The sequence below is a fragment of the Mauremys reevesii genome, linkage group 1, assembly GCF_016161935.1.
Source record: "Mauremys reevesii isolate NIE-2019 linkage group 1, ASM1616193v1, whole genome shotgun sequence".
Taxonomy (NCBI): Eukaryota; Metazoa; Chordata; order Testudines; family Geoemydidae; genus Mauremys; species Mauremys reevesii.
This window is the reverse complement of record NC_052623.1, coordinates 51,857,489-51,870,377: the sequence shown is the minus strand read 5'-3', so window position 1 is coordinate 51,870,377 and position 12,889 is coordinate 51,857,489. Positions and strand designations below refer to the sequence as shown.

General features: G+C 42.8%; 1 long non-coding RNA gene across 1 annotated transcript in view; it reads left to right on the top strand.

Moving 5' to 3' along the window:
- The first annotated feature begins 711 nt into the window (after nt 1-711).
- Nucleotides 712-12,889, top strand: part of LOC120404887 — a 28,309-nt gene continuing 16,131 nt past the window's right edge. Inside the window, exons 1-2 of the long non-coding RNA XR_005598236.1 lie at nt 712-1,183; nt 10,648-10,794. This is a non-coding gene — a long non-coding RNA (uncharacterized LOC120404887). The remainder of the gene's footprint in view (nt 1,184-10,647; nt 10,795-12,889) is intronic.

Genomic DNA, 12,889 nt, shown 5'->3' with positions numbered 1-12,889 from the left:
GCTGTAAGATGTCAGCCATTTTCAAATAAGTACATGCAATAATCTTTACTTTTCATCCTTCTAAGTATACAAACTAACCAAAATAGTAGCTGATGGACATATTCTTCATGTTGTGTACTTTAGGTTTGAGTGTACTTCTTAAAACGTACTGTGCTGTACTCTTAATGACTAGCGCCTCAAAGATTTTGCTGTTAATATACTTTGATAAGACTAATTTATAATTACTATATTTTATCAGCATTTGCTAATTAAATACTTTTAAAACTGCTGTCTCTGATCTTTTTAAAACAATGTATTTAAACTGATTGATGTTGATGTAATAGCTATACTAATTTGCTATAATTTTTTTATAGTTTTCGGTTAGCAACATGGTTATGTGAAGAATTTTAAGTAGAAATCCATCTGTTACTGTAGCAAAACCTATTCTTCAGGCCACCTGCTGTCTCTGGCAAGGTTCACCTGTGTAAACAGCCATTGAAATAAGTCCTCTGAAGGCTCTCCGTGAATGTATTTCTGACAACTTCCATACATTCAGTTGTGTAACTTTACATTTTAATCAATCTTTTGAGGTGTCTAGGGAGCGGCTTCAAAATAATGAATGTTTTGTAATGTGAAAAATGATTAAAACTATTTAACTTTTAAATTGTGAATCAAAAGTTATGGTTATGGTTCATCTGTTCATTCTGATATATTTTTTAACTACAGGTGTATCAGAAACAAGTAGGTCTTCTGGACTCCTAGGGAGAGTAAGAGGCAATTAAGGAATGTGATGATTATGTACCATCCACCCAGCCCTGAAAAGATTAATGAGGGCCTGAGAGGCCAGTTATGTTATCTGGCTGCATCTGGAGGTGGGCCCAAGCTTAGGGATGAAGCCCAGCTGTGGAGGAGCTGGGTAGTGACTATAAAGGCAGGAAGTTTAGCACAGAAGGAGGTAGGGAGAGAGTCCGCAGTCTCTCTGAGATTATCAAGAGAAGACCCTGGGATTCTTACCTGATTAGAGTAGGCAGCCAGGTGGCTCCACATGCTGCCCCGCCCCAGGTGCCAGTTCCACAACTCCCATTGGCTGGGAACCGTGGGCAATGGGAGCTGTGGGAGTGGTGCCTGTGGACAGGGCAGAGCTGCCTGGCTGCACCTCTGTGTTGGAGTGGGGACATGCCGCTGCTTCTGGGAGCTGCTTGAGGTAAGCACTGCCCAAAGCCTGCACTCCTCACTACTTCCTGTGCCCCAACCCCCTGCCCCAGCCCTGATCCCCCTCCCACCCTCTGAACCTCTTGGTCCCAGCCCGGAGCACCCTTCTACACTCCAAACCCCTCATCACCAGCCCCACTCTAGGGTCTGCACCCGCAGCCAGAGCCCTCTCACCCCACACACCCCAACCCGAAGCCCCCTCGTACATTCCAAAGGCCTCATCCCCAGCCTGGAGCCCACTCCTGTACCCTGAACCCCTCATTTCTGATCCCACCCCAGAATCCACACTCAGAGCCCATACCCCCCCCCCACAACCAAACACCCCCCCGCCTCAGCCTGGAGCCCCCTCCTGTACCCTGAACCCCTCATTTCTGATCCCACCCCAGAATCCACACTCAGAGCCCATACCCCCACAACCAAACACCACCCCGCCTCAGCCTGGAGCCCCCTCACATACTCCGACCCCCTCAGCTCCATCCCAGAGCCCCTCCTGCACCCAAAACCCCTCACCCCACCCCAGAGCCTGCACCCCCCAGCCAGAGCCGTCACCCCTTCCCACATCCCAACCCACTGCCTCAGTCTGGACCCCTCTCCTGCACCTTGAACTCCTAATTTCTGGCCCCGCCCCAGAGCCTGTATCCCCAACTGGAGCCCTCACCCCTTCCCGCACCTCAACCCCCTAAGCCAGCCCAGTGAAAAGCAAGTGAGTGAAGGTGGGGAGAGGGGTGGAGTGAGCAGGGGTGGGGCCTTAGAGAAGGGGCAGGGCCTTGGAGGAGTGGCGGGGCAAGGGTGTTCGGTTTTGTGTGAGTAGAAAGTTGGGAATCCTACCTCGAGTATGGCAAGTGGCCAGGAGTGATAGAGAACAGCCACTGGGGTGGAGCAGGCTCAGGTGGGAAGCCATGATGTAGGATAAATATGACATTAAAGAATTAGAGTTAGTTTAAGTTTGATTAAGGAAATATATGTGTTGTAAAGAAAGGCCCTGATTAGCAGGTGGAAAGAAGGCCTTGAAAATAACAAGGCCAGAAGTAATTAAGTAAGGAGTGTGACATTGCACTCTATATGATTTGATGAAAGTGTGCTGATGAGTGTGAACATAATGTAACTATGCAAAAGGTCTCTTGTAAGGTATCATTACAAAGCTTATAATCTACTGAGTGTGGTCATCCTATTTGTATAAATGTATCACTCTTGTATCTGAAACTAGAAATATGAAATATAACTCTGAGGGCCTATTGTAATTATGCAAAGTTGTGGGCCATTAATGGTGGTTTGGAATCTTGATGGCTCCCATTAACCAGGACAATTGACTGTAAATGGCTCTGTTTTACTTGTAAGTCTTCCTGTATACCTATGTGCTGGCAAGTGGGTAATGAAGTCTTACAGTGACATGTGATCATGTCACCTGAACTGGAATCCATCTTTAACCTGGTGCTTTTCCATTGAGAAGGAGAGGGTGGGAAACCAGAGTGGGACAAAGGATTCCCGCCTTATGCAAAAGATATATAAGTGGATGGAACAAAAAGGGGAGCCGCCATGAGAAATCCCCTAGCTACCACCTGAGCGAGCTGGAACAAGGGCTGTACCAGGGGAGAGGATTGCGCCCAGACTAGGAAGGCGTCCAGTCTGTGAAAGAACCTTATTGAACATCTCTGAGGGTCTGTATTCAGTTTTATTACTGTATTAGGCTTAGACTGGTGTGTTTTTTATTTTATTTTACTTGGCAATTCACTTTGTTCTGTCTGCTATTACTTGGAACCACTTAAATCCTACTTTCTGTATTTAATAAAATCACTTTTTACTTATTAATTAACCCTGCTTTCCCTGCCAGCCTGGGACGCCAGCACCCTGTCTTGTTGAGTCAGACACGCCAGTCTGCTCCAACACAGACCCAGGGTCTGAACCATGTGCCCCAAAGGTGCAGACTTAACTGAAAGCAATTTAAGAAGTGTTCCTGTCTTTAACACTCAAATGCCCAACTTCCAATGGGGTACAAACCCCAAATAAATCCATTTTACCCTGTATAAAGCTTATACAGGGTAAACTCATAAATTGCTCACCCTCTATGACACTGATAGAGAGACATGCACAGCTGTTTGCCCGCCCCCCCCCCCCCCCCGCCAGGTATCAGTACATACTCTGGACTGAAGACAAACCCCAACTGAAGACCCAGGTAGTGAACCTGGCCAGCGAGCTTCAGACAAAGAAAAGGTTAAAATGGCTTTTGGTGGTGTCCATCCCTACTTCAGAAACAGCACTGCGGTCACTGCTGGGCACCAAGAGCATGTCAGAATTTTGTCCGCGACTACACAGCCACTGCTGCACCCCTCTACCAGCTCCTGCAGAAAAAGGTAGAGTGGGAATATAGGCAGTGTATAATTCAAAAGAGGTTTTGGCACAAGCTTCAGTATCTAGCACCCCAGATTATACAAAACCTTTTGGACTGTTTGTAGCCATTTCAGATGTGTTAACTCGGGGCTATCCTGACAGAAATATCTAGTGCTTATGCTTCTAGCATACTGAAGGGAATTAAAATGTACTGTGCAAAACCTTTATTGGCTGTGTGATGGGTCCCAACACACTTCAGATATCTGGTGGAGTTGGGAAACATAACTGTACACTGCTCATACTTCTGTAAAGAATCTTTTTGTCTGGTAAAATTAAAGATGGCACAGTGACTAGTCTCAGGGTATGTCTACACTACGGCTCCCTACACTGGGGAAAAAGTCCATTTCCAGCACTAGGGTGGGGAGATCCCTATTATATAATACAAAAAGGCCATTGGTCTGAATGGAAGCAGGATCTTAAAGAAAGGATTGATGGCTACCTCCTATTCTGTTAAAACTGTTCAGAGGCTCCCACTAAGGAGCCCACCAGAAACTGTTTTGTTTTTCAGACTGTTGGTAGAGTACAGAAAGGCAGGTCTGATTGTGCATAGAGGATGTGACTCAATAAATGCAGAAATAATTTGAGTTTGGGGATAAGAGGAAGCCACCATTATTGAAGTGATAGCTGGAAGCCCAATTCAATTATGGTGAAAAATAGACAATGCCACTGGATATCTCATACAATTCTACAAGTGGCCTGAGGACAGGCAAAAAGCATGGGGATTGTAATGATTGATAATCATAGCATCAATCCCTGTTTAGGGGAATGGTACCTTGAATTTTCCATATGTGTATTCTAGCCATGAGGGACAGTACACAGGTTTTGTGTTCCCTGTAAAATTTAATCAAACGGCTTAGCAGTATGAACCCTTTTGGGAATCAGGATAGGTAGAAATAAGCATGGGACAAATACCATGCAATGAAAAGAAAAACTCAGAATGCCCCAAGCTGGAGGCAGGACCCAGTAATGGACTGGTACTAAGGCCCCTTAAAGGAGTGCAGTACAATGATCAATTTAGACATGTAACTGTGTTGCTTAATTTGATTTCATTTTACCAAATGGATTTTATGTCTGCCAGAGCTTAGCCAATTGTATGGCAAAATGATAAAGGACTACGGAAAGACTTGTTTAGAAATGCAAAAGTAAAGGCATTGGGATCAATTCAAAGGTGAAGCCAATGGGGCCTATTTGCCAGTGATGTGGCAATGTGGTTTGGAGACGGAGCATCACTCTGAAACCAGGTGGCGATTGAGACCATGTGAGAACATGAACGAGCCTTCCAGCACAAGCTGGCTATGGACATACTAAGCCTGATATATGAGCAAAGCAAAGAACTCCATTAATCAGGAAGTTTTGAATGTATCTAATATTCATGATATAGTTAATTTGTTTAAGAAAGTACAGCCTAAAGTGAATGAAATAATCAACTAAACCAATGAGGATCATCAACGAGGGCCGATAGCCAGGGCCATGATGTGCTATATATGGAAGGTATGCACCAGACAAAATCAAAGCCACTCCCGCTGATTCAGAGCAAGGTAAATTGCCTTCTTTTATCACTACAGAGAAACTGAAAACTTGGTATGGCAAAGAGAATAGTGATTGGTGTAAAACAAAAACCTCACAAGGGTCCAATACTGTGGGGTAAACTGTGAAAAGGATATGGAACTCCTTATCCCACTCATGCTATCCATCCCAATAATTACAGAACACCAGGCTCATTCAAACCATTGTTAAAGCACTACCAGTAGGAGTGCTGGAAGACACTGCAACTTGTAACGTTTGAAAAAAGTTTGTTTTTCCTCTTCAAATACTGAGGCAAGATAATTACAAGGTATGGAAAACCCCAGACTTGTCCTGTTGCTCGCACCTGAGGGACACCTACAAGGGCAGGTGTAATGTTTTACTGAGTTGCTGGCATGCAGGTTCACTTTGGGGGAGCAGTCTTCAAACTATACGGTCTGGTTGAGAGGCTGGGGGTACTGGTGAAGTAAAAACTACTTATGCTGGGAATGATAAATATTGTGTGGTGGCTAGAAGTAACCATTTTTGGTATGGATCCAAAGACTCTTATTTTGATTGTATTTCACACTGAAATTCACTGTAGTGATAAATGGAAAGACTTTATATCACATGTCCATTTTTTGTAATGCAACTGAATTACAGGCTGAATGCAGATGACAGGAGGAGGCTGCAAAAGCTGTACCGAAGGTGGGGCCTAGTATTTTTCCCTTGAGCCTGGATGTTAAAAGCTTAATAGGTAGGAAGAGGGAATTCAGTAGTTAACTAGCCCTCCTGATGGGAATAAGCATACAACATGGGATTACATCCACGGTAAAAATTGTCATTCAAAGTTTTGGTAGTTGTCAATACAATTGTGGTAATTGTAATTTTGATTTTGTATCGTCAAGTTTATTAGTTGTACAAAATGCTGCAAAAAAAAAAGTAAAGTATGTTAAAATGCTTAATGTAATAAACCTGATGTAGTATGTAGGGTTTTAAGGTGGGGAAAGTAAGATAACTCTAATTCTTTAATTTCATATTTATCTATCTTAAGGAAATATGTGTTATAAAGAGAGGCCTTGACTAGAAGGTAGAAGGAAGGCCTTGAAAATAAGTTATAAAGTCAGAAGGAATGTAGTAGGGAGGATGTCTGGCTCAAAGAATAACTAATGAGATAAGGGGAAGTTTCTAAAAAGAAGGCTTTTACTGATAGGGGTGACTGCAGATGGTTTTAAATAAGAAAAGAGAATGTGTCTTAATGAGCCAATGTGGCCCTTCCCATCCCACATACCACTGTTATCTCCTGTGTGAATTCAGGTGCAATGGAAAAACTTGGTCAGTGAGAAGGAGGGAAGGAAAGGCTTTGGGGAGAAAGGAGGTTGTAATCTTATCTGGATGAAGACTGGAAATAAGGGTGAACTATCTGAGACGCTCTGTATCTTGAGGAAACACCCTGCTCCCCATGTTCATCCTTATAATATGATTGTTTGGTATCAAATGCTAAGTTTGTCATGTCAGGTGTCTTCGGAAGGCTCATGATGCACTGAGGATTGTTGTTATAGTAATGTTATAGGTTGTAGTTTCATGTATATAGTTATGAGGCTGAAAATGTGTCCTCGTGGCTTAAAGCAAGCCCAGGCAAAACTCTCAAGGAGCAGAGGTGCAGTTCACACCTCATCAGGACATGTATGGGAAAAATCCAGCCCAGCTTCACAGGAACAAAGGACACGGGCCTAGGCAGCAACAAAAGATCTGTTGGACTCTCGAATGAGTCACCCCCCTTCCCTTGGTCAGTTTTGGACTAAGATGAGGTAATGCTCACCTGACTCTGAAGGGGGGCGGGAAGCCAAGAAGGAAGAAAGAAAATGATATAAAAGGGAGAGACATTTGCCATGCCCCCCCCCCCCATCTCCATCTACAGACACCACCACCAAGCGACTGAAGCGCTGATCAAAGGGGAGAGCCTGGCTGAAGGGCAATCAGCCAGCCTGTGGTGAGACGCATCTAAGTTTGTAAGGGCACTGAAAGTATTAAGATCACCTTAGAAGATTTTAGAACCTTTTTTATTTTATTTCATTTAACCAAATCTGCCTTGTTATGCTTTGACTTAGATTTTAAGTGATTATATCTTTTGTAGGTAATACATTTGTTTGTTTATTCTACCTGAAGCAGTGTGTTTGGTTTGAAGCATGTCAGAGACTCCCCTTGGGATAACAAGCCTGGTACATATCAATTTCTTTTTTAAATTGACGAACTCATATAAGTTTGCAGCATCCAGCGGGCATAACTGGACACTGCAAGACAGAGGTTCCTAGGGTTGTGTCTGTTGTAGGAGCAGTAGTGATCGGTATGCTCTGTATAACTATGCTATGTATAACCCGTATACGCAAAAGGTCTGTTATACTTCCCCCACCCCCTTTTGTCTCCTCTCCCTCTTTGAATACCTGTGAAGTGGCTTTTCCCCTCCCCCTCCCTCTGGAATGCCTGTGGGATGAATGGGCTGGTTGAACAGCTGGAAGATCAGAAGAGCTCCCAGGTAGACAAGGTGTCTGGGACTCTAATTAGGCAGCTCTCTCACACCCAATGCATGCACGCTGCATGGACACTGGCTGAGGTGGAGTATGACCAACCAGATGTGGCCAAGTCATCACTAGTCGCAGGCCATGAGGAGCAGGTCCTTAAAAGGGGATGGAGCCATGTGCTCAAAAGGGCACTCACAAACTTGTACCTCCCGTGAAGGCCTTTTGCCCGGAATGCCTGGCTGGTGGTTCGCTGCGTTGCATTGCATTGTGCCTCGAGAAGACTTACCTTCATCGCACCGTCCATCGCTGTGCTGTGGGACACTTACCTTCAAGGATCCTGGCATCTCCAGTGCTGTGCCTGTCCTGGAAGCATGAGTATATGAGTGAGTGTGACACTCCACCCCTTCTTTTGAGCTTAGCTATCAGTATAATAAATGTGCTGCTTTCTGCCAAACTCTGGTGGGTCATTAGTCTTCCCTAAGCTTACTAGCTGACCCAATTTTGGGTAACAGTGTCTGGGACCAGAGATGTTGGCTAGATGTTGGTTGCACAATCCAAGCAGTGGCTGGCCAAAAGTACTCACTCACGTAGCTGGGAGCAGTTTACATGCTAGAGGCTGGGTGTGGGGGTTCTCACAGCGGAGCAGGGTAAGGCTGGCTCCCAGAGTCGAGGATTGGAGTGACCTAGCAGATCACTGGTCAAGATAACACCAGGGGAAGGTCACACTGTCTCAAATTGGTTTTTAGCTGAAGTCAGTACTCGGAAATGACATCACTTGCTTCTTGATGGTTATAAAAAGTAAACTCTGTTAGAGTTCATTGCTCATACCTGCCTGACCACGTTGGAGCCAATCAACATAGGTCTAAGCACCCCTGGGATTAGCCTGTTTGTAAGTATCTTGATCAAATGCTTATAAATGTTTTGTTACTCTTCAAATGTAGTAAATTGCTTATTTCTGAGGCTTTTTAGGCATGTTTAGAGCAACTATATTAGTACACTGGGATTTAATAAAGGAATTTATGGTTAAATTAGTGTTTGGTTTCCCATATTAATAATTTCAAATATTATTATTAATTCCAACACATGGCAGAAGGGCAGGAGCTGGACTCCCAGGGAGGGAGTCTGAGAGGCATTGAAGTGAGAGGGATGTAAAGGCAGGCCCAAGGGAGTTGGAAGCGGGCTTTTGTTTATACTTTTAAGCTGGGATTTTGTTAGCGGATTCCAGGGGCGGGTCTTGAGAGTCCCAACCCTGAGAGAAGAGAGAGTTTAAAGAGGCTGTGAGGGGAAGAACTGAGTAGGAAGAAACCCAGGGAAGCAGCAGCAAGGAGTTGGACTGAGCATTACTTCGCTGCTGGTTATAGGGTCACTGGGTTGAAACCTGGTTGTAGTGAGAGGGCCTGGGTTTCCCTACCAGCAGTGGTATGGTGGTGTGAGACTGGAGAAAGGCACAAGGATGACAGCCCTCAGAAAAGGGAGTCAGGACCATGGGGCCCAGAGTCATGGCCAAAGATCTGATAGACAGTATTAGACATTGTTTCATTGGAATTCTTGTTACCCTGAAAAGAGCGGATTAAATTGTGACCTGGCCAGAGTGCCAACTCATAGGAAGGTGGACCACTGGAAGACCAGAGCAGCCATCAGAATGGGGTGCTGCTGGAAGGGGAGAGAGTTGCTACACCACCTCTGGCCATCAGGAGGCACTGTGGCAGTAAGTCCACTCCTTCCCAGTGAGAATAAGGACATTGAAAAGAAACAAAATGACTTCTTTGTATTGGGTTTTCACTGGAACGGATGTTGTGGAGATTAATAATCTTTTCAAGCAATTCAGCTTAGGCACTGTCAGACTGAGGTGTCAAAAATTAGGTGCAAGAATAAAGTAATAAAGATCAGTAAGTTACCAGGACCTGATGGTATTAATTTGAGAATTCTGAGGAATTAATTGCTGAGCAGCTAACAAAAAATATGAAATCTTATTAAAATCAGCTACTATACCAAAAGATTGGAAGCTAGCAAATGTTGTGTATTCAAAATTCACTAGGAATGATCCAGGCACTTATAGACCCATGATCCATACTTCAGTAAAAGAGAAATTGGTTGAAGAAATACTTAGATTTTTAAAAAGTACATACCAGCATGGCTCTGCAAAAGAAAATCTCTCTAGCCTACTAGAATTTTTTTTTGACAATGTCAACAAAATAGTGGACGAAGAAGACAAAGAGTTGGCATAATTTATTTGGACTTTCAATAAGCTTTTGAAAAAGTTCCTAACAAGAAGCTATTAGGCAAGCTAATAAGTCATGGGTCTGGAGGTAAAGTTTTGCCATAGATTAGTAACTGGCTAAGAGAAAGAAAACAGAGTATCAATAAATGGTTAATTTTCAATATTGTGAGTGGTTAATATTAGGGTTCCTAAAAATCTGCTCTGGGGCTGGTTTTAATGCGTTAATAAATGGTCTGTAAATGAAAGTAAGGAGGCTAAATTTATAGGTGACAAAGATTATTTATGTTTTTCAAGATTAGGGATGATTGTGAGGAACTCCAAAGGGACCTACTAAATCAGGTGAATGGGCAGCATGATGGCAGATGTAATTCAGTATTGACAAATGGAAGGTAAAGTTAGTTGCAAGGAATGACTTTGAACTACTTAGATATATTTCTGAGTTTTAAATTAACTGTAATCACTCATGAAAAAGATATGAGTGTCATTGTGGATAGCTCATTGAAAACTTCCTCCCAATGTGCAGTGATTAAACCCATCCCCCTCAATGCTAAGTTTTCTCTTAGTAGTGCTGAAAGGCAACAAAAGTGAAAGTTCACTAAATTGTATTTTCTGGCCAAAATCGTATTAAGCAACCACCAGTTTTAATTGCCAAAATAATTTGGAGCCACTTTATCAAGCAATATTAATAAGTTTCCTTGTATAAGATTTAAAATGGTTTTTATAAAGTAATAAAGACCTATTTGAAATACTTAGAGGTTTTTAAAGTACGAACATAGCTAAAAACAGATCAGCCATTTTTAGTTTCAGTTCTGTTTTCTTAAGATGAGCTGTTTCCCTAATTGCAATACATTGACTCTACCATTCGGAGGAGCCTGTGCCACAGAATGATAAACTGAAGTTATCCAGCAAAGAGGAGTCTTCACTTGTGAAACAGTCGGAACACAACCCAGAGGTCCTTGGTCAGTTCAGGTAAATACTAGATCCTGATTCGATTTATTATGTTTTTAGCATTTAACATGTTAGTGTGACTTTTTGGACTTTGTGCTGGTTAGTTGAACACCACCTATTCTTCAAATGAAGTGCCACTCACATTTTCTCAGTAGAATGCATAGTTACTGAATATTTGAGTAGGAAATTGTAGCATTAGACACTTCAAGCCGTCACACTTTTTGAAAGAGATGGAGTTTTATTATCTTTTTGTGATGAGACGGTTCTGCTTTTTGGTAAGTCTGTTCAGTGTTTTCCTATCTGCTTTTTCCATTTCTCTGTTCAGGGCTAATATTTTTAATGCAGCAGCTCCTATGCATCTGTCTTTCTGAGTCATTAGGACTCAATTCTGTTGTTTAAAAAAAACAAACATAAAGTTTCCATAACTTGGAAAGTTGCAGAAGCCCTGAGAAAAAAACTGCTTCTGCAGCTTTCTGTGACATGGAAGCCAGACAGGTTTTGTGCTTAACAGGATCCTTACGTTTTTAGATAATAGTGTTGGGTCATACTTTCTGTACATCAAGTGAAACTATATTTCCATAATAGTAATCTTGATTTGATGTTTTCCACAATGGCAGCTAATTGCTTTTACACTGCAAATATTGCCATTAACCTATGGGTACTGTACCTAGTTTAAATCTGCACAAATAAATGTTATTTTACTCTTCTGTTACAAAGTCTTTTTATTTAAAACACAATATTTAAACAGGTACTTTAACTATTTTACTTTCCTTTGCTTCCATTTACACTTTAACTCCCCATCTCAGTCCCCTGCATTGTGGGAATTTTCTGTCTGGCCAACCCAGGTTGGGTGCTCTGAGCATCAGTCAAATAGAGGCTCACTTAAGAATAAAGAGAATGAACTCCTTTCAGAAGGGTTGAGGTAGTGTTGCTACTGTTGCCTGCTAACCTGTTCAATGGGGCACCCAGATTTGGAACCCTGTGTGGCAGCATTCTGCTTTGTCACTTAGAGCATTGGGTCAGTTATGTATATAAAAATATATTTGTGGGGACACACACACATGCATGTTTCTGTATCTTAAACCTGAAAAATCTTGAAAGTAGTAGAAGTTTCTCTGAGAATTCTACTATTGAATATGAAGTATTTGTAATTTTAATACATGAACATCTGTTGCATTTCTTTCCACAGTCTTTGTAAATGTGGGCTCCAGTTCATCAAATGTTTATGCACATGCTTAGCTTTACTTGTATATGTAGTCCCATTGACTTCAATGGTATTACTCATGTGAATACTGTTAAGCAGGCAGGGGCGGTTCTGTGTATTTTGCCACCCCAAGCACGGCAGTCAGCCGGCTTTCAGTGGCACACCTGCAGGAGGTCCGCTGGTAATGCGGCTTTCAGCGGCATGCCTACGAGAGGTCCACTGGTCCCATGACTTTGGTGTACCCGCCGCCGAATTGCCACCGAATCCGCAGAACTGGCGGACCTCCCACAGGCATGCCGCCGAAGGCAGCTTGACTGCCACCCTCATGGCGACCAGCCGGCCGCCCCTCATGGCTTGCCACCCCAGGCACGTGCTTGGTGTGCTGGTGCCTGGAGCCTCCCCTGTAAGCAGGTGTGCAAGTGTTTGCACAATCAGAACCTTAGAGAGACCAGTACTCACTTCCGCTTGTTGGTTAAAATACCCTTAACTTTAGACTCTTCTTATTTTAAGAGGAAAATGTCAGCTTGGTTTCACAATACCCCCTTTCTTACATGTAAAAAGCTTATAATTTAAAGATGGGAGTCTCAATCTGAAAGCTACTCTCAGTTAGAGTAAACTGCCATGAATACAGCCAAGTCGCTTTGAAAATGAGTTTCTCTCCCCAGTCAGGTTTATCAGATTTAAAATAGTTTTTAATAAATGGTCACAGAATAGAACTCCAGCCAGGGGAGGGAGCAGTGAAATACTTTAGTTTTACATGTAGATTTTCTGATGTGATTTTAATTACAGCTTCCTACCAAAATCAGTATAAAATGCTTGTTTGTAAATGCAGTAGAACCAGATATAACATAATTGACGCTAGATTATTTTAAAGGCCTGCAGTAGAATACTCCTAAACCTAGCAAAATTACT